The 26,100-nt window shown below is 44.3% G+C and overlaps 1 protein-coding gene and 1 long non-coding RNA gene across 8 annotated transcripts in view; one reads left to right on the top strand and one right to left on the bottom strand.

Moving 5' to 3' along the window:
* Positions 1-1,227, bottom strand: part of LOC142829096 (uncharacterized) — a 128,748-nt gene extending 127,521 nt beyond the window's left edge. For all 7 annotated transcript variants that reach the window (XR_012903359.1, XR_012903358.1, XR_012903353.1 and 4 more), the window contains exon 1: positions 1,091-1,227. The gene's annotated coding sequence lies outside the window, so the exon portion shown is untranslated. The remainder of the gene's footprint in view (positions 1-1,090) is intronic.
* LOC112544630 (uncharacterized) overlaps positions 1-26,100 on the top strand; it is a 60,184-nt gene that overhangs the window by 13,396 nt on the left and 20,688 nt on the right. The window lies entirely within an intron of this gene.

Genomic DNA, 26,100 nt, shown 5'->3' with positions numbered 1-26,100 from the left:
GGCTATTAGCAGCAAATTCTTGATGTTAAATAAATTAGAGCATCACACCCTCCCCTTGGTAAAATCTAACCACAAGGCAAGGCACCACAAGAGGGGCGTTTATGAAATAATAACCTCCCAGGAGAAGCAAAGACTTAGCATGTTTGAGGAGATCCCAGTATGCTCTGAGCTGCAGCTCTGGAAATAACGAAGAGAAAGCTGGGAATAGATGAAGCATGAAAGGACCAGATCCTTTGCTAAGTGGGCATTAGAGCACAGTCAAAGAAAAGCTAGATGTCCATGCACCAACACTGCACTTGCACAGGACTTCCAGGGTGGGTGGCTGGGTAGGTGGATGAGGCAGCTGCTGAAAGAAGAAGTGGGGTCAGAGAAACAAAACACACACCCAAAACTCCATCCCAGAGGCAGAAAGTGGGCAGGATGGGGCATTGTATGTGGAGTGCTCTGCCTGCATACTGTAGTGAGAGCCAGTAAGGGGAGCTGGCATAGTCCTGCTGGACAGGAGTGGCTGCAGCATTAATGTAGGTGGACTTGTTCTCCACCACCACCCCCTGGATCCTCCCACCCTCCAGAAGCAGGACATTACCCTCCGCAGGGGTTCCCAACCCCAGTGTGAGGGGGGAATCCAGTTGCTATAGTACACAGGGCCCCCAATTTTTTAATCCAGCTCTGGATCTGACCTAGCTTGCTTATGTCTCCTCAAGCTGGAATTTACACCTCCAGCTCAGCATAGGAGCACCCAGAAAGAATAAGGGATTTACCCAAGGTCACACTGAGTCTGTGGCTGAGCAAGGAGCTGAGTCTAGGCCTAGCTTTCTGTAGTATTATTGTTGTTGTTGTATCAGACCCAGGTGAAATTTTTTGGCTGAAACTTTTTTTCCACCCAAAATGCAGATTTCTATCCACCAAAACATTTTGCAAATTTGGGTAAATTTCAGTGATTTGTTCTGATTGAAACAAAAAAAGAAAGTCAGTTCTGAAATGTCAGTGAAATAGTTAGGTGCTAGACTTACAAGGGATAGTTAGGTGCCATCTACAAAGTCAAGCAAGAAGCAATGCTCCTTTTTGTACCCCATAGTTAGGTACTTACCTGGAAGGGAGATGACTCAGGTTCAAATCCCCACTCTGATGCAGGGACTTGAATACAGGTTTTCACTTCTTGAGAGGTGCTTGCCTTAACCCCCAGGCTAGCGGCTAGTCTGGGTTAGGCTCTGCTCTCAACCTCTCCTTTTAAAGCTATTCCATATTGTGTATTTTGTGTGACATCCAAGTGTCTCCCCTCCTGGGTGAATGCCCTATCCACCAGGATCTGGAGTCAGGCTCACTCACTTTGTCTGGCCCAATGAAATTTTTCCAGCTTTTTAAATCTGCCAAAACCCCCAAAGATGTTTGGTTTTGGTTTGACCCAAGTTTTTCCAACTATAGCACAATCAGTTATTTGCCCTGCTGAAGTTGCATCTCAGTTTGTCTGGGGTCCCTTTTATCACAATTCTGAAAGTTTGGATGTGACCAGTGTTTGTTATTTTTGCCTTAATCTCCATTTCGTACAGCGATATGAGGTTGTGATTTTGCAAAATCTCTTCAAGTAAAACCAAAAGCAGGAGTGGTGGGATCTTGGTCCTATTTAATCAAAAACCCTAAACTTATGGGGTTGAGCTCTGTGGAAATCTGGTTACTTAATAAGGTATCTAAATGGGAGCAGGGCTCTTTTGAAAATCTGTCCTATAGCATAGAAAGGGTTTTGGAATTCTTGGGGGGAGGTCAAAGCAATGTAGGATTTAAGAGTGCCATTTCCTGTCCCCCTTCTCTTCCCTCTCTCCCCCCCAAAAGAACACTCAAGAAACCAGTTTGCTTAAGAGCTATTTAAAAATGTAGTAAAAGTAGAGAAAGGGATACACTGAAAAATGTATATTCCTTACAAATACAAAACCTCAGAAGACAAACAATGGGTCTTGGGCCAGTGTGTAACTCCAGATCTTCCAGTACGGTTTGATTTTCTACCAAATTTGAACTGCTTTTCCAATGCATTGTTTACCCACTTTTGGATCAGGACTATGACATTTGTACTTGCTCTGCTCTCTTATCTAAATAGTGCTTGACATTGGAAGCTGTTTTGGGAATTTTTCAACAACACATTTTTCTCGTCAGAAAATGCCAGTTTATGAAACTGAAACTGTTTTCAGTTTTGATTAATTTCACATTTCATAAACCATTCTTCCCCAAAATTATTGACTTGTCCACTGCAGGTCTTCTCCCAGAGGGTGAAAGAACCTGACCATGTTTAGTTATTTGCACTGAATGGCTTCAGCACAGGCCTCCATTTAAGCAGGGGGGCCAGAACTCTGTGGGCCTTCTAAAGTTTCTCCAAATGGTGGAAACTGAAAGGAAATTCACAAACCCCAAACTCATTTGAGGGTATCCCCACTTCCTGGGGCACCCCAAAAAGGGAGATAGAAAGTTCAGAGTGCTGCCAACAATATAGCACCGACATTGTGAGTTTTAAGAAATCGACCTGGCTGGGCTTTTAAGTCCATCTGGCTTACTTTGGTATTCGCTGCACTCTCCACAGGGTCAAGGTGCAAGTCTTCTGGCTGGGAGTGTCCTCACAACTTCAGGATTCACTCCTACAGCCTGCTGCTTAGAGTAAACCTGCTCCTGTTCCCTTCAACTTCAGTTTCCTTCCTACTATACCTGGTGGGAAGGGTGGGGCTAATCCTGCCTCCAGGGCCTTTCTGGCACCTTCCTCATCAGTGTGGGGTATGTACGTCCCATCACAGTTACGTTTTGACACTTTTGGGTGTTGAAATAACTGTTTGGACATGTCAGTTAATTTATAGTAAAAAATTAAAGGTGAAAAACAAAGAAATGTTTGCTCTTTTAAAACCATTCTGATAAAACCTTGCCTTAACTTTAAATGTCCTGCCTTGTATAATATGACCTCTTTCTCAAAAGCAGGGAGCAGGAATTGGGGCCTATTAGTTCCCATGGAAACAGGAGTATTTCCACACAAATATCATTGGATTTGCTGCCGAAGACATTGAAATGAACTCCCAGATAAGCACATGTAATAGAATTACATCAAATTCTGGCACTGCCATGTATGAATCTCAATACTGCATGTAAAAGCCTATGAATGGAGAACAGATTCAAGGATAGCAATTTCTGGAGCTCACCCAGCACTAAAATGCTGTAGAACGTGTCAGGTGTTTAGCAACCCACATCAACACTACACAATGGCTCAGGATAGGACAAAGAGGTATAGTATGTCCAACTGAAAATGCAGGTGGAATTTTGGGAGGCAGGGTGGAACTATCAATAAGAATTTAGTAGGACTTCTACTCATGTGAATAGATTAAAAGGGTTCTCTAGTGACTACAAGTCATCAGAGCCTCAGTTTTTCAGTTGATGTGACAGGTGCAACCTCCTAGCATTAAGCTGAGTGTATTAGTTTAATGCTAACAGTATGACTTTATAGAAAAAAATAAACAAAACAAAGGTGTTCTTAATGCAGTGAGAGAGTTAACTCAGGTTAAAACAGCAGTGAAAGCCTGGCAACTCTGTACCATGAATTAGCAGTTTGAATTAAAACTATAGAAGGGTGCATACATTCAGTGACAAGCTGCTAAACTGCAATAAAAGCTGATCTGCCATGTGAAGACCTATTCTAACTCAGTTCCATCTAGGATCACTAACACCATTACTTTCTTCTGAAGTCTGCATTTTCTTGAGGTCTCCCAAACAGATACACACTGGTTCAATTCTGTTTTGCTAATAAAGACTGTCTTTGCCCAGGTTAGTACAAGTGATAAATTCTTTATAACACAAATGTAGATGTTACCAACAAAAAAGCAGAAGGGTGCTTTGTGACATATTCCCCATACCACCGAGCCTTCTCACCCACTAGCCTCAGCTCCCTCTCACACTATGCTGCTGAGAAAAACTTCAACCCCCCTCCCACTCCTACATTTCCTCCAGCATTCACACACATAGGGACACACCCAGCTGCAGTTACATGCAGGCTCTGACCAGCAGTTTAACAAACTAACAATGCTTTAACTCAGCATTGCTGTGCCCAATGCTTCCATTCCCTGCCACCTAGTGGAATCTACAACCTAAGCTGAGTTAGGTGCTCCAGATGCCTAGATGATGATGCATGGGCAGAGTTTGTGAATGAGATTCACAAAATCCAGCAAGCTGAGCAAGAAACCACATAAGCTAGCAAAGAGCACAGTCAGTGCTAGCATAGGTCTGTCCACCAAAGCTGAAAATTATACTTCCCAGCAGCTATGCCGACATACTGTGTAAATTACGCTGCTTTGTCTAAAATGCTTAAATATTGATTGCAGCAGGGCCTGCTGGGTGTCCCAGGAGAGTGCCCTAATCACTGAGCTAGAAGCATTCACACCCCTCTCTCACTGGCCCAACAACTGTTTAAGTATGTCATGCAATGCGTAACAGCTTCAACTGTGATTGAGAGAACTTCAGCCCCAGAATATTACAGAGCCAACTGGTCAGGGACTCACTTAGGTGGTGGGAAACCCTGGTTCATGTCAGTACTCCACAGCAAGTGAGGTGTGAACCCCCGATAAGTACTCTAATCCCTGGGACATTTGGTACAATCCTCTGTTTTGGGCCCTGCAGTGAGACAATTGGAAGAATGTCTAGCTTGAGGATTCTGCCAGGGTTTAAATGCTGACAAACTCCATAGCATCCAGACCTGGGCAGCTGTGCACATGCCAAAGGCAGAATATGTAAATGCCATAGGTATTTTACCTGTAGAAACACACTCCAAGGGACTTTAAGTGACTGCAAGGTTAGATGGCAGCTGAGCAGGGATTCTGTGGATCTAAATTTTGGAATTAGGGGCCTGAAGAGGCAATTAGGCACTTAAACCTCTTTGTGGAACTAGCCCTTGAAGTGCATTTGCTGTACAATATTCCTAACACAATTACACTTTCCTTCTCTGATAATATGCCATGTCAGCTAGCTTTATCTTTTTTCATCCACTTTAAAAAAAATGGTTCCAAACAAAAATGCTAGATCCAATTCCTTCATTTAGAAGTCTCCAAAACCCAAAGCTGCATCTGACATTAGTAACTGACTCCTGTCTTTATGAAGGAACAAATCAAAATCCTGGACATGGATCCTATGTCTGGGCTGTTAAAAGCTATATTGTATTTTGTGTATTTACCCCATCACTCCTCTACCTCCACAAGAGGATTTTTAATAGCAACAGGTAATGTAGTCTAAAGCTTACAGCAAAAGGCTGGGAAACTGGACGGTAATGCAAAGTAGGAGATTGGATAATAACCTAGATAACTATGTGGGGGGGAGGGGAGAGTTGAGTGTTTTTAAATTAATACCAAGGAAGCTCACACTGCTCAGAAGGTTGGTAATGGTGAAATAGAACCTTTTTGACTGCCATTTTTTTCTATTTTGGGAGTTGTTTTTAAGAACTTAATCTAAGGGGACATAACTATAATTGAGACTAAACTAAACACTCAAGGAAGTAATGAAAGTCCCATCACTTAACACTGGACTAGAAAAAACCCCAAGAGAATATGCTGCAGGGAGTAATCCTGCATTGGCCCTCAGGGAGATGAGCTAGAAGAGTTGATAGGACAGGGCTTTTCCATCAATGATCAATGGATTATAAGAATTGGTTTGCACGAGAACTGGTCAGTGATCTATTTTGTATGGTTATCTTCCTATGCCGATACAAACCAATGCTTCAGCAAATGGTGAAAAATGGCCATGAGCAGCTTGGACAATTATCCACAACTATCCTATGTCAGATACTATTTTTTCCTGAGCTGATCTTGCTATTTAAGTCTCAAGGCCTGATAACTCATGTAATTGTTATCCTATCTAGTGCAAGTGCAGGAGCTATTCTTCTTCATAGAAGGGTCTAATGTATATTAACCACCTTTTTAAGAATGTTTTGGGAGGCTGCCCAAGAGGTTAATTAAATGCAATTAATTAAAAAAAAGAGAGACATGCCAAAAATCCAATGCAGGACTCAGACGACATAAGTCAAAGGGAATGAGACATCCAATTATTTGTGGTAGAGAAAGGTTTCTGACTTCACCGCTGAAACTGTCTTTCTACTTTCATCTGCTTTTAGACTCAGTTCCCCTACTAAATATAAAACTACAAAATCTGGAAAAGTCACTTTCAAGAAGGAGACAACCGAGTCAGTGACTTCATTCTGAACACTGCAAATGACATGTAGGTATTTCCTCCCTTGTAAAAGGCTCAGCAGTCTCAAAATCTTTTCAAATTAATAACAATCATTTAGGCTCTCTCCAGTCCTTTTCATCTGAGGATTTCATCTCAACCTTCTTTACAAACATATTCACCTACTACACAGGTGGATTGTGAATTCATTAATAATTTTTCCTACTTAACAGATGGGGAAACTGAGATACAGAGAGGTTTGAGGCCTACATTTGAAAAAGTGACTTCTAATTTTGGGCTCTTCACCTTGTGGGTGCACAGTTGTAGAGATATGGGCCTGGTTCTCAGAAGTGCTGACCAGCCATAGTAGCTATTGACTAGGGTTGCCAGGTGTCCAGTTTTGAACTGGACAGTCCAGTATTTGAGCTTTCTGTTCGGGAAACAAACTGAGAAAATATAAATGTCCGCTATTTTCTAAATAAGATGTAATGTAGATTGTGATGTAATGTCAAGTGTGTCCGGTATTTTTGTTGAAACCATCTGGCAACCCTACTATTGACTTCATTGGGAATTTCTAGGTGTACAGTATATAAGGAAAAAAGCAGGCCCCAACTGTGAAATCCTGGCTCCACTGACATCCATAGAATATTTGTCATAGTCTTCAATGTGGCCTAGACTTTGCTCACGGTCTCTAGCATTGGGCAATCAGAAATTGAGGCACCAAAATGAGAGGCCACTTGAGACTCTACTACTTACTATTTTGCTCTGGTTTAAGCTTTCCTGATCCTGGGCAACATCTAATTTACTTTTCTAGTGAATGCACACTCTTGAGACCCTTATTTTTTTAAATCTTAATTTACCTTTGATGTTTCCTGTAGCAAAACCAAGCAAGTCCACACTGCAGCACAAAAGGGAATAATAATAAGAAGGGAGTAATTTACCACACCAATTTCATGGAATTCTCAAGGTAATCTTCTACAGATTTAGCACTGAAGCAGCCTTCTTTGCTCTTCAGGGCTTTTTTTGGGGGGGAGGAGGAGGGAGGCGGGGGGGGGGGGGGACAACATTGGAATCTACCCAGGTCTCTAGATACCTTGCAGAAAATGCAATGGGATCTTTAACTGTTCTAAGTGGTCAGGACCTCCATTTATGTCTTATGTAAAAGATGGCAACTTCTGCAGCTCCTAACTATCCATGTGGAAGCATGGGTTCAGGCACCAGCAGGGTATGTACCTTTATTCATTCTTTTTCTGAAACTGCATTTAAGCTATGAGATATTTAGATAGTGAAGTGTGAATAAGAGCATGCCTACAGCATGAGGAATTTTGTTCACAGCCTCCATTTCCTAGCTCTAATAATAGATTCCAAATTTAAATGTATTCTAAATATTTTGAATGGTTTCCTACATTTTCAAATATGTTTACATAAAGTAAAATACAGAATACAAAGGACACAGTGTCCACTTTATTTTACAATAGTGCCAGAAAGTTGATCTCCAGCATGGCAAGTGGAGATGTGGTTTTGGCCTGTTGATATCTGAAAACAACATTGGCATTCAAATGTGTGTGAAGTGTGGCCTTAAATAAAGACTGGTAGAAGTATTTTGCCCACACTGGGTTACAGCAGAGGAGCTGAGATGCAGGAAAACCATAAGGAAGAAAAAGAGTCTTATGTGATTCCTCAGTAAGACATAAGAGAAACAATTTAAATGGTCCTAATGAGAAGTTACCATAATGAACAGATTTTAGCTCTGAAGACTGAAATTGTCCTTGCAATCCATAGAAGAGTGCTGACCACACTGTTACCTACCAGCCCTGTGCTCTTGGGGAGCCAGGGAGTGACACTCATGGAAAAACATCCCGCTCCCCCAGACCTCTGCTAGAATCAAAGACAAAGCAATGAAAAGGCCGGGGAAGATACAGCTAAACTGCTTCAGACATGGGTGATAGAATTAAGGAAACACCCCAGCCTCATCTGCATGGAAGATAGCACAGAGAGACATCTCCATTAGCATACAGAATGGAGACCAGCTCTTCCAAAGCAGGAACCACCCTGAACTATGGGATACGGAAAGCAGAGAAGCACTGCCTGATGGGAAATCTCTGCTCCAGATGCTAATGAACCCATGCCTGCTCACACCCAAATTAGTCATTATCAGACCAATTCTAGTAATGGATCCTATTGACACCCAAAATACTGAAACTGCCTAGTTGCATTGGGAGCTCGTTGAAGGAACATCACCCATAACCAGGTATGATCAATCTCTATTGTCTTGCCTCTGTTAACCCATAAACAAATCCAGTGTTCTCTTCGAACTATTGTCCTATTCCTATAAAAACTCCTACCCTTGCTCAAGAAAAACTGTTCTGATATCTGGATTTAAACTGCATCAGTTCCACTGAGACTTCATCTCCTGTCTGATCATGCTGGGGGCTCTGCTCTGCTTGTCTCCTGCCCTCTGGACCTCTGGCTTCCATTACCATCTGGGAACCCTGATCAGTGCAAGCTCCACGGAGTAGTGAGGTCTCTCTCTCTCTCTCTCCCTCCCCCACAACTACGTCTCTCTAAGCATAGCCTCCTGACTCTGCCCTATGTAAACTGTTATATGGTTGTTGTCGGCAAGAGTAAGTCTCAGGTCCGACAGTGGGTTCTTAAAGTACTAAGGACACTACACAGGTATCTGTCAAACACAAGGGCTGTGTCTACATTGGCACCCCTTTCCGGAAAAGGGATGCTAATGAGACCAGTCGGAATTGCAAATTCCGCGGGGGATTTAAATATCCCCCGCGGCATTTACATTTACATGGCTGCCGCTTTTTTCCGGCTCGGGGTTTTGCTGGAGAAAAGCGCCAGTCTAGACGCGATTTTCCGGAAAATAAGCCCGGAAGATCCCTTATTCCTACTTTCCAGAAGATCCCTTATTCCTACTTTCGCATCTAGACTGGCACTTTTCTCCGGCAAAACCCCGAGCCGGAAAAAAGCGGCAGCCATATAAATGCAAATGCCGCGGGGGATATTTAAATCCCCCACGGAATTTGCAATTCCGACTGGTCTCTTTAGCATCCCTTTTCCGGAAAGGGGTGCCAATGTAGACACAGCCAAGTAGTTTATTTCCTGACAGCTAACAGCTGCACCCCTTAACTTGAAGGGCAACATAACAAAGAATATCTTACATCCCTTCCTGCTAGCTGGGGATCCCGAGTCAGCTGCAGACGAAGTGGGAAGTTGTCTCAGTTTCCGAGGTGCCGGTACCCAAAGCTCATCGGTGACGTCCAAATTGCTGTGCTTTGGTGCAGCCTTAAGTACAGTTCTCTTGCCTTATTTTGCAGTTTGGAAATTTCCAGGGGTTACTCATTACATGCTGATGTAGGGCTCAGGGGTTAGTTATCGATCTGGTTCTGATCTAGTTCTACTTGTTCTTTGGCCTTGTTTACGTGATCAGTATGTTAGGGTAAATAGAATTGTTTATGCGTTCTTGTCCTTTACCCTTATCTTATACTTGTTCTTGATATACTGGCAACAATGCTTATCTTAAATGGCGTATGTTCCCAAAGACTTGTTTCTGGCTCATCAGATATAGGGAAAAGGGAAAGGGGGGAAGAATGCAGGCCTCACTATCCCTAAACTTGCACGTACAAAGTTCTTCTGCAATTAACCCGTACAATGGTTAGCTACCCCTAACATTTGTAATCAGTTTCAATTTAGATTTAATATTGTAACTGTTAGGGTACGTCTACACTAGCCCCCTAGTTCGAACTAGGGAGGCTAATGAGGGTGACCGAAATTGCTAATGAAGCGTGGGATTTAAATATACCGCGCTTGATTAGCATATTCCCAGCCAGTCGCCATTTTGGAAACTGACTAGCCGAAGTAACTGCCCACATCTACACGCAGCAGAGAAGCACGATTCCGAGATAAACCCGTTAGTCTGAATTAACTGTTAAACCTCATCGAACAGTTAATTCGAACTAAGGGGTTTATCTAGGAATTGTGTTTCTCTGCCGCATTTAGATGCTTCATTTTCCTATGCTTCATTTTCCTATGCCGGGTAGTCTAATCTACATGCCTCTGTCACCAGAGGCATGTAGTCTAGACGTACCCTTAAAGTGCTGTTTAATCCAGCCCACTGAGTCCAAAGGCACATGAGGGTACAGTGTGGCATTGCTGTTAAACCCAGCCTTAACTGTTACACCTCATTGCAGGAGGAGTAACAGTTAATCCGAACTAAGGATTTAGTTCAGATTAACTTCTGACTGCCGCGTGTAGCCGCGGGCAGTCAGTTCGAACTAAGGGGATTTAAAAATGGCGCCTGCCTGGGAACATGCAAATGAAGCCCGGGATATTTAAATCCCGGGCTTCATTTGCAAGTTCGAATGCCTACATTAGCCACCCTAGTTCGACCTAAGGGGCTAGTGTAGACGTACCCTTTGTGTGGGAGAATCAAACCAGGAGGTGAGAGACACAGAAACACTCAAACCCAGGCAGGAGTACCATGCCTCCAAGGAATTCGGGGTATGGAAGTGGACTGAACAAAGAGAAGATTGCAAGTGAAGAAAGGGGTAAAAAGTGAATCTAGTCACAATCAGAATAATTTTCTTTATTTTGTGGTTTGGTTTGAACTGCTCTGTGTGAATCTATGCCTCCCCTCCCCATTTACTATCATCTAAGCATTGTTCCCAGAAATTTTCTCTGTGTTTTTAAATTTGTTTTCCTTAATTGCTCTGTAACATCTAACAATAAAGTATGCTTTACAAAGTATATCTTTTGTTTTGTAAGAAAAATCAATTTTTTTAAGGGGATGATTTGATTCTTGTGTCCTGGAAGGTACAGGAGGTCGGTCTGTCTGTGTATGTCTGCATGCCTCAAACTGAGGTCAGCTACTAGAAACTGCAGTTTGTTTTTGTCTCTTTTCTTTTTTCAAGATCTCTTGTGATAGAAGACTTTGGGAAACCCTGGGGAGGGTTCAAGTGTTCACCCCCGGTTTTAGGGATAAAAATCACTTGATGGTGGCAGCAACCCAACAAAATCTATGTATTGTGATTCTGGGGAAAGTTTTTGTAACCAGTGCCTGTAGTGGGAAGGTATATTTAAAGTCTTTGCGGGTCCCCACCCTCTGCACTCAGGGTACGTCTAGACTACATGGCTCCATCGACGGAGCCATGTAGATTTGTTTGTTTGGCAAAGGGAAATGAAGCCGCGATTTAAATAATCGCGGCTTCATTTAAATTTAAATGGCTGCCCCGCTCTGCTGATCAGCTGTTTGTCAGCAGATCGGGGTAGTCTGGATGTTCCCCTGCCGACATGAAAGCCCTTTATCGACCTCCCCGGTAAACTTCATCCTACAAGGCATAACGGGGAGGTCGATAAAGGGCTTTCAGGTCAGCGCGGGAGCATCCAGACTAGTGCACTGAGCCGACAAAACAGCTGATCAGCTGTTTGTCGGCTCAGCGCGGCAGCCATTTAAATTTAAATGAAGCCGCGATTATTTAAATTGCGACTTCATTTCCCTCTGCTGATCAGTCTAATCTACATGGCTCCATCTACGGAGCCATGTAGTCTAGACACACCCTCAGAGTGCTAGAGTGGGGAACAGCCTTGACAATCATCTAGAGAAAAAGAGACAACATGTACAATTGTGATAAGGGCTGGCCCTAGACCAAATGGCACTCCATGGGAGGAGCATCTTTTGTGCTCCCCCTCTATTTGTTAAACATTTGAATGCCTTGTTTTTTACTGGACGTGTAGGCCATTTCACATCCAGAACATGCTAGGAGGTTGGTGGAAAAGAAATCCGTGTACAGGATGCCTGAAACATTTTTCTATAGACAGTCTATTTTATCTTTTGACACTAGCAGCAAACACAGCACTCATAACCTGGTGCCCCCATACCCCAGCTTGGGTTGTCTGCCCCTACATCCAGGCTGCTAGCAACACAGTCCTCCAGTAAGCCTCAGTCTTATTTTGGAAGGCAAACTCCCAGGGCTAAGAAAACATGCCATTCTCCTTAGTCCATTCATTTCTTGGTCTTCCTGCTGAGAACACCAGTAAGGTCAGTTTTCTGATGTAGACATCTGCTCACTGAGCATGCTTGGAAATGAGTTTTCAGGCCCCTTAATTATTTTCCCTCAAACTTAAAAAAAGCACTATTCCTCATTAACAAATATGTACATATACATTTAAGCCTCAAATTTAAGCGATTCTTGCTGAACCCACCACTTTTTTAAAAAGTGTAGAGCATGAATAGGTTTTGATTTTTTAAAATAGGAAATGTTTTTCTGTTTCCACCTAAGTCTGGAAGAGCTGAACATAATTTCTCCAAATTTTCCACCACATTTTTTTTTAAATAAAAAAAGCAACTTTGGGAGGAGTCCAAGTCTAAAAGTTTTCAGGGAAAAAAGGGAAAATTTTGCAAAATGTTATAACTGTCTGAAAAGAGGATGATGAATGTGTTCACTGTAAAGTTCTGCTGTAGCCACTGCAATTAGGTTAACCACATTTAAAATGTGTTTCAGCCCATAAATCCTTAAGCAACACTAATGACACGATGGACTTGTTGGTAAATTTATATGGTGCCCTGAAGGAGCCACTGATGGTTGCGTTCTAGGGTGACTCATGAACCTCTCTGTTTCAGGCTGCCAGATTTATAAGAGAAAACTGAGTAGTATGATCCTGTTGGACCTATGATTGAGACTCTAGTAGAGTTTTCCTCAGGGTATGCTATACATTTTTTAACATTACTAAAATATGAAATACAAAGATTGTAAATAAAAATGCATTTATTGTATTGAACTTTCTTTCATTCCCCTGCCTGCAAGTGCTATAGTAACACATTTAAAATGGATCTTCCCAAATGTGTTTTGCAGCATTAGGTGCTCACTACATTCATAATACACACACACACACACACACACACACACACACACACACACACACACACATAAATTAATACAACAGGCCTCCAGGCAATGTGTGAATAACTTCTTGTTAGCAATAAAGTTGCCACAGCTGCTTAACTTAATTTCAGAGTTCTCTCAGCCACCTCCCTCATGAGCCACCCTTCTTATGCTATAACAAATTAGCCCTCCACCCTTTTCCCTATGGGTATGTGTACACTGCAACCAGGGGCAGATGACCATTTTGCGGGGCCTAGGGCAGCACAATTTCACGGGGCCCTCTTTGCCACGGTGCGTGCGCGGGGCTTCTTGAAGTGCGAGGCCCGGGGCGGCTGCCCCGCTCGCCCTGCCCTATATCCGCCCCTGACTGCAACGCTATTTCAGGATACCAGAGTATCCCGGGTCTTCACAGCAAGCCTGTTATTTTGGGCTCACTATTCTGACGTCCCTGTAAACCTCATTCCATGAGGAGTAAGGGACCTTTTGGAATAGCACTTTATTTTGAAATTTGGCGCTGTATAGACTGCGCCAAATTACAAAATGAGCTATTTCAAAATAAGATATGCAATTTGCGTAGCTCAAATTGTGTTTCTTATTTTGCCCTACAGGGCAGTGTAGACCAGAGGTGGGCAATAATTTTTGATGGGAGGGGACCACTCCAAGAATTTGGGCCACACCATTCCATATTAATGGAGAAGATGTGGGGTCTGGGATGGAGGTTGGGTGTAGGCGGAAACTTCGGGTAAGGGAGGGAGGTTGGGTGAAGGAGGTAATTATGATTTGGGGCACTGGACTGGGATGGAGGGGATTGGATTGTGACCTAGGGTGGGGAATGGAGGTACAGGAGGGGGTGCAGGGCATTGGGTTGTGATCTAGGGCAGGAGGGCGCTATGATCTGGGGCAGAGGATTGGGGTGGCAGATCTGGGAGGGGGTATTGGTCTAGGAGGGGGGCAGAGGATTTGGGTATGTGGAGTGGAGGGGGGCAGAGGGCTGGGAAAGGGAGGAACTGGGGTGCCAGAAGTAGGCTCTCCCAGGAGACTTACCAGCCAATAGTGGTTCTTGACTCAGCCTCCCTGCCTGCCCCACCCCTGCAGAGGCTGCAGTCATGTGCTCTGGAGCCCCTTATACTTTGTGGCCGCCTCAGGCAGCTCCCACTGACCAGTTTCTGGTCAGAAAACAGCTGATGGGATTGTGCTGAGGGTGGGAGCAGCTCCTAAAGCTTCCCTCCTCTCCTCTGGACTCAGAGTTTTTAAAGAACTGCATTCATTTCTGAGCAGCATGCGGGTGGGGCAAAGCAAGCAGGGAGACTGCCTGAGGGGCCCTGCAGTGTCCATGGGCTGGATCCAGTGGCTTAGCAAGCTGGTCTACACTAGACCGTATTTTGCTCAGGCCTGGTGCAGATACACTCCATGACAGCATGCAGATGGAAGCAGGGTCTGAACCACAGCTTCCAATGCAGCCAGCTGAAAGGGGAGAGAAGTCCTGGGTGTGGTTAAGCTCATTCAGGGTATGTCTACACTACAAAGTTAATTCGAACTAACATCTGTTAGTTCGAATTAACTTTAATAGGGACTACACATACAAACCGCTAGTTCGAATTTAAATCGAACTAGCGGAGCGCTTATTTCGAACTAGGTAAACCTCATTCTATGAGGACTAATGCCTAGTTCGAATTAAGTAGTTTGAATTAAGGGCTGTGTAGCCACTTAATTCAAACTAGTTGGAGGCTAGCCCTTCCCTAGCCTGGGCCAAACCAGAGAAACTTTTCTGCCCCCCTCCCGTCCCTGGAGCCCTTAAAGGGGCACTGACTGGCTACAGTGCTTGTGCCAGTTGCAAGCCTGTCAGCACCCAGCCAGCAGACCCTGCACATGGCATGGCATGAGCCAGCCACCCGCTGCCACCCAGCCCCTCCGCCTCTTCCCGGAACCAGGATGGCGGCTCACAGGAGCTTGCCCGGACCTCATCCAGGTTTGGGGGGAGGCCTCCAACGTTCACGACCTCCGTACTAGGCACAGGAATGAGGCTGTCTAGGGCAGGATAGATGCCAGCCTGGCCACCAAAGGCCACATGCGAACCCAGGAGCAGGTTTGCATGAAAATCAAGTTGGTCCAGTGAGACCCCCAACCCTGAGCCCTGAACTTAGAACATAAGAACAGCCATACTGGGTCAGACCAAAGGTCCATCTAGCCCAGTAGCCTGTCTGCCGACAGTGGCCAGCACCAGGTACCCCGGAGGGGATGGACCAAAGACAATGACCAAGCTATTTGTCTCGTGCCATCCATCTCCAGCCTTCCACAAACAGAGGCCAGAGACACCATTCCTACCCCCTGGCTAACAGCACTCCATGGACCCAACCTGCATGAATTTATCTAACTTCTCTTTAAACTCTGTTATAGTTCTAGCCTTCACAGCCTCCTGTGGCAAGGAGTTCCACAGGTTGACTATATGCTGTGTGAAGAAGAACTTTCGCTTATTAGTTTTAAACCTGCTGTCCATTCATTTCATCTGGTGTCCTCTAGTCCTTCTATTATGGGAACTAATGAAGAATTTTTCTTTATTCACCCTCTCCACACCACTCATGCTTTTATAGACCTCTATCATATCCCCCCTCAGTCTCCTCTTTTCTAAGCTGAAAAGTCCCAGTCTCTTTAGCCTCTCTTCATATGGGACCTGTTCCAAACCCCTGATCATTTTAATTGCCCTTTTCTGAACCCTTTCCAAGGCCAAAATATCTTTTTTGAGGCAAGGAGAGCACTTCTGTACACAGTACTGAAGATATGGCGTACCATAGTTTTATACTTCCCCTCCTCCTTCTTCCCCTGGCTTCCCCCTTCCAGCTCCCTCCTCCCAGGTTTCCCCCTCCCCACTCTCTTCCCCTCTCCCACCTCCTTTTCCCAGTCTCCCCAGAGGTTAATCCCCCTCCCCCCAGTTTTGTTAAATAAAGAGAGTTTCTATTTTTGAACACGTGTCCTTTATTTTATACATCAGGAATGGGGGCTAGGGAGGGGTAAGTGGAAGGAGGTGAGGGAGGAATGGGGCACAAGCCCCCAGTGGGGAGGACTGGGGTGGCTCTGCGGGCTCCTCGGGGTGGAAGCTCTCCTGCAGGGCCTCCTGGATCCTGACAGCACCCCAATTGACCCCCCCCCCCCCCCCCCGGATGGCAGCCTGCGGCAAGTACAGCCGGGCTGATGACCGAGTGCTGTGATGTGCAGAGTGAGGGCATTCAGGGCACTCCAAGACAGGACTGCTTTGCTGTCCCTCATCGAGGCAGACAAGCAAGTGGGGAACCCTGAGACTTGTCTGTCCAGGGTGGGGGTCGGGTCCCTTTAAGCACAGCCCTCGGCTAGCCTGATGCGGCAGCTCCACACTCTAAGTCCTAACCTGATGCCCTGCTGGCACTGCTTCTGGCCAGCCTTAACTTCGGTTCAGGGTCCACTCAATGTGGACATGCTATTTTGAATTAGCAAAATGCTAATTTGAACTAGTTTTTAGGCCTAGATGCACTAATTCGAATTAGCTTTGTTTGAATTAAGTTAGTTCGAATTAGTGCTGTAGTGTAGACATACCCTCAGTTGTTGTAAATACAGCTCATGCTGAGCTGGGAAAGGAATCCAGGGTGTGGTTATGTAAAACCAGTTCAGTCACTGCTATAGGCCTGATTGATGGTCAATTGTTAGAATGGAATTGTATGCATTGTAACTAATTTTGCTGTTGTGGGGTCACAGGCCATGTTGACCCTAGATATAGGAGTTGTAAGCTGTGATACAAGTGCTTGCAGGAGGGACACTGTCATTGCAAAGAGTCTCGGATGAACACGCCTTCCTCTTCCAGACTCAAGTGGACTGGATTGGGGGGAAGGAGCTTGTACCAGCAGGCTACATGCTCTCCAGGTGTGAGCTGTAAGACTGGTTCAACTTGTCTCTTTACCCCACCCTCTGTTTTAAGGATAGACCTAAAGAAGTCTCTTTGTTATTTTGAAATATTACTCCAGTGGGAGCTGGAATCTTTTGGCCAGCCTCGGTGGTGGGCCAAGAGGTGAAATCACTGAGAAACTGACAAAGAACTGAAATCACTAGGTTTGGCCCGGAGTCAGAGTCATCATGGGAGCAGGCGGCTGGCAGGAGCAAGTGGCTAGCGAGAGTGGCTGGTGGGCGGCCAGCAGGGTGGCCGGCAGGAGAAAGCCAGCTGGCAGCCGGTAAGAGCAGCGGCAGGTGTCCAGTGGGGTGGCTGGCAGAAGCAGATGGCCAGCAGGGCGGCTGGTGGGAGCACCTCGCAGGAGCAGAGGCGAGTGGCCAATGGAGTGGGTTATATGTCTCCTATCCTTCCGCCTGCGAGAGGTGAGCTCTGAAAATCACCCTTGAGCTCTGATCTGTCCTGATTAAGGGCAGCAACTGTGAGTGAGGTATGGAGAAAGTTTTTTGGTCATGTGAATGAGACACTTAGATTGCTGGACTTGAGTGCTTGAGAGACACAGGACATTGCTCAATCTGCTTGAGCTGGGACGTTTACTCGTGGTTTGGTCATTAACTCAGTTTGTGGTATTTTCCCAAGCTAATGCCATGTTACTTCTCTCCCTCTTTCATTAAAAGTTTCTTTTCTACTCTCAGACTCTCTGCTTGCAAGTGGGGAAGCATTGCCTCCCAGAGGCGCCTTGGGGTGTATGAACTTCCCAGGCTACTGTGTGGGGGCATGAGCCAGTTCTGTGTGAGATGGATGAAAAGGAACCCCTAGATATTGAACCCGGCCCTGGCTGCTGCCAGCACTACTTGGCAGAAGGGTTACACATACATTTTACATATAATCGTGCTATTAATTTGCTGTCAATGTAAAAATCAGACCATAGCCAACCCAAAAGCTCATCAAATGTTGAAGCCTATTTACTCCCCTTGTTGACAAGACAATCAGATTTAGGATATATTTAATTAAAGTCCTATCAGAGATTAAATAGATCATGAGTAACATTGGATAGTAGTAGAGACAATTAAAAATAGTTACTTGGCTTCCTATTTATCTGTCAAGTGGGCTGATTTATCTTCTGCCCGTAAGTGAACATCAGAAGCAATTTAATGGCACTTTAGTAGAAGGAGGCTTGATAAAATACCAGCAGATGGTATTCTGGGTAATGATCCAGGCCATAATGATTTCAGTAATGACTTGTCTTATCTATTTACCTGGACTCAAACAAAGCACTCCCCCCCCAAAAAAGGCTCAAATAGTTCATCTGGATTAGGTAGTTCTGGAGTTATAAATGTTTAAATCACTGAAGCAGCCTGTTCACCTCTGTAGGGGGAGAGAATGTGAAATTGAGTATAACAATTGAAACATAAAACTCAAAGAGAAACATCCTCCTCTGCAGACTGGCAGAGAATTGTTTTGCTCCAAGGTTTCTGCTGGTTTTGCTCTGAAATGGTCTCTGCAAGTGAACATCTATGGTTCAAGGAAAGAAGCTCTTACTCCCTGGATGTATCCAGGTCCACAAACCACTTCTCAGGTGTTTCAAGAGTTTGTGATCTCCCTCTACAAACAAAAAGGAAGGCTAGAGGGAAACAGTTTACAACAGTCTCTAAGGGCCATTTTGTGTTCTCAGGAATCCTATCAACTTCCCATTGACATGGGCTATGTTGTGGTCCTTATGGTACATGTATTCCCTTTCATTTATTTGCCTTGGCAACTCTAATCTTGGAAACATAACCAGCCAGCTGCCATGAGTACTTAGGGAAACTCCCCCTTGAGCCTTTTACAGCAAAACAATTACTGGATGCTTTATATATATATACAGTATATATATATATATATAATTTCAAAAACTGATAGTCCATGGAAATTATGATCTGATAGCTGTTTGACAGCCAAAACGAAATGAGTTGTAGATCTTGATTGAGTTTATCATGGATAAATAAATGAAAGGGTTCATCCCAATCTGCTCAACAGGATATGCTAGTTTGAGACCATACTATGCAAACATACCTCAGGGAAAGACTAGGGGTACGTAATGCTGCCTCAGCATGGGAGATGGACTAAATTAACTCATGAGATATCTATCATATCTATTATTCTGATTTTCCAGTTGGACATTTCTTCAGTAGACTTGGACTGTAAAGCTGACTGACAGGGGTCATTGGCTGGTGGGACTGAACCTTTAACCTGAGACCAGTGCACTCTCAGCTAAGGCTGTAGAACAGACGTTACTCTCCCTTGTCAGTGGTCTCAGTGCCTCTGGGTTACATGTTTCCCACAGCTGAGGAAGCACATCCCAAGCTTCTGATACCTCCCAGGAATTCATCCCACATGAGTCCTCACTTGTAAGGATGATGGATCCAGGTGGTCAGCAGGAGGAATTGAACCTGTGACCTTAAGGGCTAAAGCCACGTGTCCTGCCTGCATGAGCTAAAAGCCAATGGGCTCCTGGCTGGAGACCAAACGTCACTCTCCCTTGACAGTGATCTCAGTGCCTCTGGGTTACAAGACAATATAGAGATCTTTATCATATGATGGAGCTTCCCTTTAAAAACGCCAAGGAAACTTCAGCTCTTTGTCAGCAATTTGCTGCTCTCTTGAACATATAATATTACTAAATTGTCCAATTTTGCTGGAGGACCATACACCCATAAAAGAGGTGCTGCTAATAAGCAAGAGAGATATCTGAAAAGCATAGCTTATTATTGTAGATGAACACTTACAATTGAGATCATGTGCCCACCCTTTGTCAGAGAAGTTTTTCATATGACAATACTTCTGGATCCCCAGTTACTCCTAGATTCTTAGGCATTATCAATGGCCAGATACATTCTTTTCCACTTGCATTTAGCCAGATAAGGATGGCTTGTTTTTGTGTCCTAAATCTTTCCTCTATCATCCAGGCCTTCATGACCTCCAGAGTGTGGTAATGCAATTCATTCCATCAATAACACAAGGAAACATCAGTTGATGCAAATCTGTTGTCATTTGCATCATATAATCGGCCACAGGAATCTTTTCTCAAGAAGCAAGTGCTTTTCATTTACAAACATACTCTGCTCCTTTCCGGTCTGCATCTCCAGTGAATCTTTGACTCAAACTAAGAAAAATGTGTTTCATAAGACATCTGACTGGCTCTAATCCACAGTGCATCTGCATTTCAGTTCTGGATTCCTTCTAAACAAAACCCTCTACACGGAATCCTCAGACGTATGATGCCCAATTTACGTTGGACACCACTTATTGGCTGTGTCTAGACTGGCAAGTTTTTCCACAAAAGCGGCTGCTTTTACGCAAAAACTTGCCAGCTGTCTACACTGGCCGCTTGATTTTGCACAAAAGCACTGATGTTCTACTGTCTGAAATCAGTGCTTCTTGCGCAAATGCTTTGACGTTCCTGTTCCGGCAAAAGCCCTTTTCTGGAAATGTTTTTGTGCAAGAGGGCCAGTGTAGACAGCTAAAAACTGTTTTGCGCAAAAAAGCCCCAATGGCGAAAATGGTGATCGGGGCTTTCTTGCACAAAACCACGTCTAGATTGGCACGGACGCTTTGCCGCAAAAAGTGCTTTTGCGGAAAAGGGTCCGTGCCAGTCTAGATGCTCTTTTCCACAAAAACTTTTCTGTTAAAAGCATTTGCGGAAAATCATGCAAGTCTAGACATAGCCATTACGTTTTTCAAATTAACTGCCCGTTTCACCTCTATGATGCTTGTTTTCCCTTACAATGTTTGAGTTGCATAAAATGTGCTTGAAATCACTTCCTGATTGGGTTAATCTGGTATGGACCTGGAAGGGGTCATTTTTGTTTGGCTTCAAGGCAGAAGGGTAGTTTGTTGTCAGGTATGCTTGCAATTTGTTTTTAATTGGCTCCTGGCCCTGGGCTCAGCGAGTCAGGAAGCTTAAAGAGGTCCTGGATAATTGGAAAAAGGCAAATGTAGTGCCCATCTTTAAAAAGGGGAAGAAGGACAATCCAGAGAACTACAGACCAGTCAGCTTTACCTCAGTCCTTGGAAAAATCATGGAGGAGATCCTCAAGGAATCCATTTTGAAACACTTGGAAGAGGGGAAGTGATCAGGAATAATCAACATCAATTCACCAAGGGCAAGTCATGATTAGCTTCTATGATGAGGAAACTAGCTCTGTGGACATGAGGAAGTCAGTGGATGTGATATACCTTGACTTTAGCAAAGCTTTTGATACGGTCTCCCACAATATTCATGCCAGCAAGTTAAGGAAGTATGGTTTGGATAAATGGACGGTAAGATGGATAGAAAGCTGGCTAGATTGTCAGGCCCAACACGGAGTAATCAACGGCTCAATGTCTGTTTGGTGGTCAGTTTTAAGTGGGGTGTTCCAATGATTGGTTCTAGGACCGGTTTTGTTCAGCACCTTTATTAATGACCAGGATGAGGGGATGGATTACACCCTCAGCAAGTTTGCGGATGACACTAAGCTAGGGAGAGAGGTAGATACATTGAAGATCAGGGATAGGATCCAGAGTGACCTAGACAAATTAGAGGATTGGGCCAAAAGAAATCAAATGGCAGGATTCAACAAGGAAAAGTGCAGAGTTCTGCACTTGGAACAGAAGAATCCCAAGCATTGTTACAGGCTGGGGACCAACTGGCTAAGTAGCAGTGTGGCAGAAAGGACCTGGGGATTACAGTGGATGAGAAGCTGGATATGAGTCGACAGGGTGCCCTTGTAGCCAAGAAGGCTAATGGCATATTAGGGAGCATTAGGAGGAGCATTTCCAGCACATTTAGAGAAATTATTATTCCCCTTTATTTGGCACTGGTGAAGCCTCGTCTAGAGTATTGCATCTAATTCTGCCCCCACCCCCACTACTGAAAGGATGTGGACTGAAGAGGGTCCATTGGAGGGCAACCAAAATGATTAGGGGGCTGGAGCACGTGACCTACAAGGAGAGGTTGAGGGATTTGGGCTTATTTAGTCTGCAGAACAGAAGAGTGAGGAGGGATTTGATTGTAGCCTTCAACTTCCTGAAGGGAGGTTCCAAAGAGGCTGGAGAGAGGCTGTTCTCAGTAGTGACAGATGGCAGAACAAGGAGCAATGGTCTCAAGTTACAATGGGAGAGGTCTAGGTTGAATATTAGGAAAAACTATTTCACTAGGAGGGTGGTGAAGTACTGGAATGGGTTATCTAAGTGGAATCTCCATCCCTAGAGATTTTTTAGTCTTGGCTTGACAAAGCCCTGGCTGGGATGATTTAGTTGGGACTGGTCCTGCATTGGGCTGGGGGCTGGACTCAATGACCACCTGAGATCTCTTTCAGCCCTAGGATTCTCTGATTCTGTGATTAAACAGTGATTGCCTGAGGCTTAGCATGTGGCTAGATTTCTGTGATTATGTTATTGGCAGTCTAAGAAACCATATATGAGGTTATATGTTATTTGAATGCTGTTAATGCTGTTTACAAAATACAGTGTATAGTAAATACATTGAATGTTGCAACATTAGTCATCTATAATTCATTTAATACAAAAATCTAGGTTGCTGTGGTGAAAACAGTGTATCAAACTTTTGTTCAGAAACCAATCCTCTCTTTATACCATTGATTCCTATAGGAAAAGTGGTTTCTCCTTCCAGTGATTCGACTTATAATGCAGTTCTCAGGAACAAATTGTAGTAAGTCCAAGTACTCCCTGTATTCTGTGTCCAATTAGATTAGTTTTGACAAATAGCTGCAAGGGCAGTGAAAAATTAACTCTGGTGCGAGACTAAAATGCATCTTCCAGTCCTCAGCAGTTAGAAACACAGCTATACCATGGTGGGCTGTATAGGACATTGAGGCTTCACTCAGTAGACAATCACATCACAATATATGTAAGAATGGACCCAACACTCAAATTAGCCAACAATTTCCTGTAAGGCTCATGTCAAAATGAACAACAGCATCAAATAAAGGACATGTAGAATGATTTATATATATTATTTTTCTTTCGTTGTTGTCCCCTCAACAGCAACCAAAGTAAATACATCATTGGCTTGGAGAGTATTTATAACCTGAAATGGATTATGGGTTTTTCTGCTTTTCAAATTAAATGATATGATAAACACCTTTTAAGGAGTTGGGACTTGAACAGGAGTCACCAATACTAGGGTTCCGACTTTTCTTTGTAGTGTAGACACAGCCTAGTTGTTCCCAGAATGTCTTGTTGCACATTAGTCTCTTTAAAACATATGCAAGTCAGTGGGTCATTAATGTAACTAGCAAATTAGCAACAGACAGGCAAAATGTAGTGAGTCAATTAATGCATTGAACCATGGAGGAGATACTGACTTTAGCTAAAATTGATCACTTCTCTGTGATCAAAATCTTTAGTCAGCAATTAGGTCCTTTGTTTGACATTTGTAACTTGAGGAAGATTTATTATGCCAGAAGCATGTTTCTAGTCTGTTGTCAACGTGTTCTTGAGCACTGGTCAATCCACTGACATTCTGCTCAGAAAATATTCAGATTCTTAAGGTTTTACTCTTAAGGTATGTCAACACTACAGAGGAAGGGTCCGAACTAGTGGTCTACGTAAGACAGCTAATTCAACGTGAAAGGGGTGCTTTGGTCGATGCTAGTAACTCTGCTTTCACAAGGAGTAAGCGAAGTCAAAGGAAGAGTGTCCTTCCTTCAACTTCCCACAGCATAGACAGCACCAAAAGCCAAGTTTAGCTACTTAGACTTCAGCTACGCAATAACGTAGCTGAAGTTGCGTATCTTAATTCGACTTTGTCCCATAGTGTAGACATACCCTTATTGTGTAGTGTAGAACTTTTTTCTCTTGTCTGTAGTGGATAATGTCCCTCCCAGAAAACAAAACTATTGTTCAAAAGATCCCTGCATATACATGCAAGAATAAGTTATTTAAAAATAAATAAAAGTATGTTAGTGCAGCTGTTCTCAAACTGTGGGTTAGAACCCCAAAGTGGGTTGTAATCCCATTTTAATGGGGTCACTGGGGTTGGTGTTAGACTTTCTGGGGCCTAGGGTAAAACACCATTGCCCAGGTTCCATTACCTGGGGCCCAGACTGAAGCCCAAGGGCTTCAACCTTAGATGGCAGGGCTCAGAATATGGCTTCAGCCCTGAGCAGTGGGACTCAGATTATAGAGCCCCAGCCTGGTGCTGAAGCCCTTGGACTCCCCTTTCTGAGGTCATGTACTAATTTTTGTTGTCAGAAAGGGTTCACAGTGCAAAGACATTTGAGAACCCCGTGTTAGTGGATACATAGAAGGAACCTATTTCTCCTCGGACATATATTTGTTTTACACCAGTAAAACTTCATTCACTGCAGTTACACCACCCTTATGCTGGTGTGAGGAAAAAAATCAGATGTTTTAAAGACTTTCCACAATTTTTGTGTTTGTTACTCTTATGCCCCAGGGTCGGGGTGGGAGGGGGGAGTATATTAAATTAAAGCACTGAGTCTTGATAATGAGGTAGGTCAACTATGGGTTTTTCCAGTAATGCCTGCAGTGGGAGCTCTTGAATAAGCATGCAAAGTCCCATCCTAATGCTTATAGGCTCTTTTTAAAAACCTGGGATGGGTTTTCTAAGGATAGTTTCTTCTTCCGTTGTTCCAAACTCCTAGTCAGGATGGTAAAGTGTATGTCCTCAGGACATCTAGTTAGATGCTAAATGTGGTAGGAGAGTGCGGTTAGATATGATTTACATTGTTACTACTTTTCTCTCTTAGCAGGTTGTTTTGTCCTTTTTGATTCTACATGTATTTTCATATTTGCTTTTGACAGATTTTTAAAACTTGCTGAAACATATTAATGGATAGTTGGAAAAAAGCTAAAAATCATATATATCCCTATGTAATGTTGGTCCTGATCCTGCAAATCTCTGAGGGTACGTCTACACTACAACATTAATTCGAACTAAGCTAATTCGAACTAACCGATCCAGACTAAAAAACTAGTTTGAATTAGCGTTTTGCTAATTTGAACTAGCATGTCCACATTAAGTGGACCCTGAACCAGGCTTAAGGATGGCCGGAAGCAGTGCCAGCAGGGCATCAGAGGAGGACTTAGAGCGTGGAGATGCTGTCTCAGGCTAGCCGAGGGCTGTGCTTAAAGGGTCCCGACCCCCACCCCAGACAGACAGTTCTCAGGGGTGTCCCGCTTGCAAAGCAGTCCTGGCTTGGATTGCCCGGAGTACCCACACTAGGCACATCACAGCACTCAGCCATCAGACCGGCTGCACTTGCTGCAGGCTGCCATCTGGGGAGAGGGGGCAATTGGGGGGGCTTCAGGAGAGCTTCCACCCCCAGAAGCCCGCAGAGCCAGCCCAGTCCTCCCTATCGGGGGCGCGTACCCCATTCCTACCTCACATCCTTCCACTTACCCTTCCCTAGCCCCTCTTCTTGATGTACAAAATAAAGGACAATTGTGTTCAAAAATGGAATCTGTCTTTATTGAACAAAACTGGGGGAGACTGGGAAAAGGAGGTGGAAGAGAGAGGGTGGGAGAGGGGAGGGCAACTAAAATGATCAGGGGTTGGGAACAGGTCCCATATGAAGAGAGGCTAAAGAGACTGGGACTTTTCAGCTTAGAAAAGAGGAGACGGAGGGGGGACAGGATAGAGGTCTCCAAAAGCAGGAGTTGGGTGGAGAGGGTGCATACAGAAAAGTTCTTCATTAGTTCCCATAAAGAAGGACTAGAGGACACCAAAGGAAAGGAATGGGTAGCAGGCTTCAAACTAGTAACAGAAAGTTGTTCTTCACAAAGCAAAGAATCAACCTGTGGAACTCCTAGCCTTCACAGCCTCCTGCAGCAAGAACTAGAACAGAGTTTAAAGGGAAGTGAGATCAAGTCATGGAGGTTGGGTCCATGGAGTGCTATTAGCCAGGGGGTAGGAGTGGTGTCCCTGCCCAAGGTTTGTGGAAGGCTGGAGATGGATGGCACGAGACAAATGGCTTGGTCACTATCTTCGGTCCATCCCCTCCAGGGTCCCTAGGGTTGGCCGCTGTCGGCAGACAGGCTACTGGGCTAGATGGACCTTTGGTCTGACCCAGTACGGCCATTGTAAGCTCAGGGCTCAGGGTAGGGGGTCTC

This window comes from Pelodiscus sinensis, chromosome 4, assembly GCF_049634645.1.
Source record: "Pelodiscus sinensis isolate JC-2024 chromosome 4, ASM4963464v1, whole genome shotgun sequence".
Classification (NCBI taxonomy): Eukaryota; Metazoa; Chordata; order Testudines; family Trionychidae; genus Pelodiscus; species Pelodiscus sinensis.
This window is presented reverse-complemented; position numbering and strand designations above follow the sequence as displayed.